The sequence below is a fragment of the Rhipicephalus microplus genome, chromosome 7, assembly GCF_043290135.1.
Source record: "Rhipicephalus microplus isolate Deutch F79 chromosome 7, USDA_Rmic, whole genome shotgun sequence".
Taxonomy (NCBI): Eukaryota; Metazoa; Arthropoda; class Arachnida; order Ixodida; family Ixodidae; genus Rhipicephalus; species Rhipicephalus microplus.
The window spans coordinates 172,633,247-172,638,246 of record NC_134706.1 but is presented as its reverse complement, the minus strand read 5'-3'; the positions used below and the strand labels follow the sequence as shown (position 1 = coordinate 172,638,246).

At 40.1% G+C, this 5,000-nt stretch overlaps 1 pseudogene; it reads right to left on the bottom strand.

Annotated features, from left to right (window-relative positions):
• LOC119180440 (large subunit ribosomal RNA) overlaps positions 1-5,000 on the bottom strand; it is an 11,070-nt pseudogene that overhangs the window by 2,412 nt on the left and 3,658 nt on the right.

Below are 5,000 nucleotides of genomic sequence, written 5' to 3'. Positions count from 1 at the left end.
TCTTCTCCAGCTTTGCTCGCTTCTTTTGCACATTCGTCCGCCAATGTGTTCCCTATATTTCCACTGTGTGCTTTTACATAAGTCAGTTTGATATCTATGCCTTTTGCTTGGCTTAAGATTTTCCTGATGTTACAAATAAGTGGATTTACGTTATCTGGGTTTTTTATTGCCAGGAGTGCGGATTAGCTGTCTGTAAAGAGCTGGTATTTACCGGAGGCCTGCAGAAATGAGATATGTTCTATTGCTTTCTGGATTGCTATGATCTCCGCCTCGTAATTACTGCTGTATTCTGGAAGTTTATATTTTTTCACCGTTTGGATTTGGTTATCTTTGTTTAGCATTATAAATGCCGCTCCTACTTCTTTTTCATTCTTTGATCCGTCCGTGTATATTTTGAAATCTACTTCTTCCTCTGTCGTTCCAAATGGTATACTAACTTTGTCTGCTGGATGATCTTGCCAATGGTCGTGTTTCTTCATTATTTCATTTTCAGTGAATACTTTCTGTTGCCATGTGAAGTTCTTTCCTTTCTTAAGTATAAAGTGTAATTCGTTTTCTTTTTCGATTGTCAAATGAAGAGGCGGAGTGTTTGCCAAGATGTTTAGTGAAAGATTTGATGCTGTTTTGAATGATTTAGTTATTAATAGTAAAGGTAATCTTTGAATTGATTTCAATTTTTTAATGAAAATGATTTTTCGGCTATACCACGTTGGAGAAGCATATGTAACCATTCGTTCTATACCCCTTTTATATATTAACTGCAGTATGTTTCTATTTGTATGCTTATCGTCTTTTATTGTACGACTTAAATTGTAAGTGATTTCGTCTACTTTCTTTTTCAAGTATTTTAAATGTGGAAGGAATGTTAGTTTTGTGTCCAAAACTACCCCTAGGATTTTCATTTCATTGACGTTTTTGATTTTATCCTGTCCAATTTTTATTTGAGGTGGATGGCTAATGTACTGCTTTCCGATTATCATGTATTCCGACTTTCCTTTATTTAGGGAAATTCCTTTTTCTTGTGTCCACTGATTTATCAGTGTCAGTACCTTCGAAGCTTTTTCCTCCACCTCTTTTCTTGAGCGAAACGTAATGTGTAATACCACATCGTCCGCAAAAGCTTGTATGTGTACTCCTTCTTGAAGCTTAGTTTCTAATAGGTCACCTATTGTTATATTCCAACAGAGTGGACTTAAAGGCGATCCCTGTGGGGAACCTGATGTTAGTGTTTTCTTGATTGTTACTCCGTCTTTTTCGTAGATTATTTTCCTTTTCCGTAGAATGTTGTCCGCCAGTTTTATCAGGTTATTTGGACACTTGTAATCTTCTAATTTCTGCGTAACTGCTTCAGCTTTTATGGAGTTGAATGCGTTTTTGATATCTAGTGCTATTATCATGCTATTTAGCTTGTCAATTTTCGCTTGGCTTATTCGTTTGATTATTTCTTCCAATGCCATGGTTGTCGACGTTCCGTGGGTGAATCCGAATTGTTTTTTATTAAAATGGTGATTTTTAAAAAGGAAGTAATAGATCCTATCTTTTGTGAGTTTTTCTAATATTTTTCCCAAAATAGAGTTTATTGCAATTGGGCGGTATTTGTTTTCCTCGGAATTGTCTGTTCCGTTTCCTTTTGGAATCAATATAATTTTAGATTCCTTCCACCTTTGAGGAAAGTGTCCGTGCTTTAAGCATGCATTAAAGAGATTAACAAAGAAAGTCTTGTGTCTTTCGAACATCACCTGTATAAGATTAGTTTTTAGGTTGTCTGGTCCTGGAGTTACATCTTTCCTCAATTTTTTTATTACCTGCGTTACTTCAATCTCCGTAAACGGGAGGTCGTCTCCGGATAAACTTTGTTCTCTCGTTTCTGTTTGTGATGGCTGATTTCCCCACTGAATATTGTTGTTTGTGGTGTCGTCGCTTGATTGTATTCGGCTGTGTCCTGGTTCATCCCTTCCTGTCCAGTTGGGGTATAAATTTTCTAGTATGTATTCTATTGTTTCTTGAAGAGACTTTGTGACTTCTCCATTTTCTTTTGTGATGCTCCTAAATGTGACATTAGTTTTCATTTTATTTCTTGCAATTTTATATGGTAGGATGAATGGATTTTTAGTAGCCGTAGTACATAGAGCTTTCCAACTGTTGTTTTTAGCCTGTTCTATCATATTGTTATACGTGTCATGTTCTTTGTAATATTCCTTTTTATATTGTTCTCTGATATCCCCATTCGCTTTTTGATACCTCCTTCGTAGTGCTCTGACTCTCTTCCTTTCAATTTCTAGGTCTATTGACCACCAAGTGTTCGGCTTTTGTTTAGGAGGTTTTTTCTTTTTACTGAAATCCTTCTTAAGTTTCTCGATTTTCTCGTATAGCATATTCACTATTTCTTCAATACTTTCCTTTGTGTTTATTTTCTCCTGCACTTCCTCAAACCAGGGATCAGTTTGTAACTTTTCCATAACTTTTGCTTGACCTTTCAATGTTAGACCGTATTCTTCCGGAGAGTCTTCGTTTGTAATAACAACTTTAATGTATCTATGATCACTATGATTATAATCTTTGAGTACTTCCCAGCTTTTAATATCATGGTAGAGGTTCGTGTCACTTATGGTGAGATCGATCCAACCCCTCGCCCTACTTGTTTTAAAAGTAGGAGGTGACTCTTTTACATTTACTAATGTCATGTTGTGTAAAACTATGAACTCCAAGACTTTTTCTCCTTTTTCATCGGTCTCCGTGCTTCCCCAAATTTGATTTTTAGAGTTGAAGTCGCCCATTATTATCGTTTTAATGTGTGCAAATTTTTGTAAGATGTTCCCTATTGCTGACGTTGCCGGTTCTACGTCTTCGTTCGGAGGACAGTAGCAGTTGATAATTAACAATTCTTTTTGACTTTTCTTTATCTTGACTGCTAGTAGTTTTTGTTCTATGATAATTGGAAAAGCGATTATGTTTTCTTTGTGTATTATGATTGCTGTCTTTGGGTCTTTGTTGTTGGCTATGATTTTATGCTTCAGTGGAAATCCTATGACTTTGTTGTTGAGCGAGTACGGTTCTTGCAGTACCGATATGTCGAATTCTTGTTCCTGTTGAAAATTTCGAAGTGCCTGATTAGCTTTAAATGCCCTGCCTAAGTTTGCCTGGATTATTTGTATTTCTGAGAGGGATGGTGTTCCGTTAGATGTATGGGCCATGTTGTATTATAGAAAAGTTGTTGTGAAGTATATAAAGGAAATAATAAGTTAGGTTATTGCCTGGCGCGCTAGTCTAGCCGAGCCAGAATTTTCTTCTTTTCGAATTCCACTCTGTCTTGGTAGGCGGGACAATGCCAAGACATCATTGAGTGATCCTTGTCGCCTGAGTAGCCCTCTCTCTCACAGACTATGCAGATTGGTTCTTCGTGGCACTTAATTTGGGTATGGCCCTTTCGGCCGCAATTGGTGCAGCGGATGGGGTCCTGACAGTCAAAGTGTGTATGCCCGTATTGTGCACACCCTGAACAGCGAGGAACTGGGATGTGGTCGAACCAAGGGCATTTACTCCAGCCAATGTTGATATATTTCTTTTTCTTGATTGCCGTTAGTCCTACCTTGTTAAGGGCGAGGACCAGAGTTGTTCCCTGCTTGCCCTTCCATGATTTCTGGACCGAAATGTCTTCAGGGTTGCACTCCAGGCGATTTTGCTCTATTATTCGTTGTGGGAGGGTTTCGTCTGCAAGCTCGTCATCAACCCCGATTACTTTGATATTGAACCTGTTTTGTTTTGGTTTCTTCACTTTTAGCTGTTGAAACTCCTTTCTTGCTCGAAGAATCCTCTCCAATTTGTCAGATGATTCCTTTGAATTCGTTGTGAGGATTATCCCCTGTCTGCCTTCCCTCATGGTAGCATCGGGGAGGCCCGCCTCAGTGGGGCTAATCCTCGTCTTTATGAGTCCAGCCATCTCCTGTTTGCCCAGTGTTTCAGAAGTCAAAACCAATGCATAGGTTTTCCGTTCTTCTGCCTCGACGGGGGGTTGAAGCTCCGTTTCTTTTTCTCTTTCTTGGCACTCGTTTCTTGATGTTGTTTTCTCCAACACAGAGATTTTTCCTTTTAGGTAGGCAATTTCTTGGAATTGTTCGATAATCAGTTTTTTCAGCTTGGAGTGTTCAGAGATGATAGTATCTATTTGTGTTGCCACTCCTTCTTCTTGTCCCGTGCATGTAGAAATTTTAATAAGGGCTTTCATGATGGCCATGTCAGCCTTGGTAACTTTGGTGAGTAGGGTAGTCTTTTCTTGTTGTTTCTCCTCCTGGCGGAGGGGAGGGTACTCTTCGGTGGCCTGCCTTCGAAGCTGTTGCTGTTGCAGGTCTTCCTCCAATACCTGACCCTCGTTGTCTGAAGGGTCGTCCCAGGAGTCCTTCAGTTTCTCCGGTCGTTTCTCTTCGTTGCCTAAAGGTTCATCCCACGAGTCTTTCTGTTCCCGAATCTTCTGTGCTGATGAGGGCTCTCTTGCCTCACCATCGTCCTCTTCCTCATCTGTGCCGCACCCTGGGTTAGTTTTCTTGGTAGATAGAGTACTTTGTTTGGCTCCGTGCAATGCTAGATATTCTGGATCCTCTTGCTTATCCCCCTTAGACTTCGCCTTCTTGGACGATTTTCCTTTCCTGCACAGATCGGATGCTGTCTTCTGACGGGGAGTTGCCGATTCCGAATAAGAAGTTGTCTGCTGATTCGTGAACTCCTCATTGCGAGGCTTGTGACGTGAGTTTATCTGCTGCAAAGAGGAGCTTGCTTGTGAATTCGGCATCTTCCTGTGCTTTTTGCCGTTGACGAGGTTTCCCTGAGGTTTTCCGAGTTCGAATAATTTGTGTTGATTGGCTGAAAGGTGAAGGAACAGTTCCGGTGAGGTTGATTCACCGTGGGGGCTGTTTCACCAAATCCAGCTCAAGCAGTGATAGCAGTCCGCCAACACTGAGTGTGTCTTCTGAATAAGTTTTTTGACGTTCTCAGTTGGTTTGGCT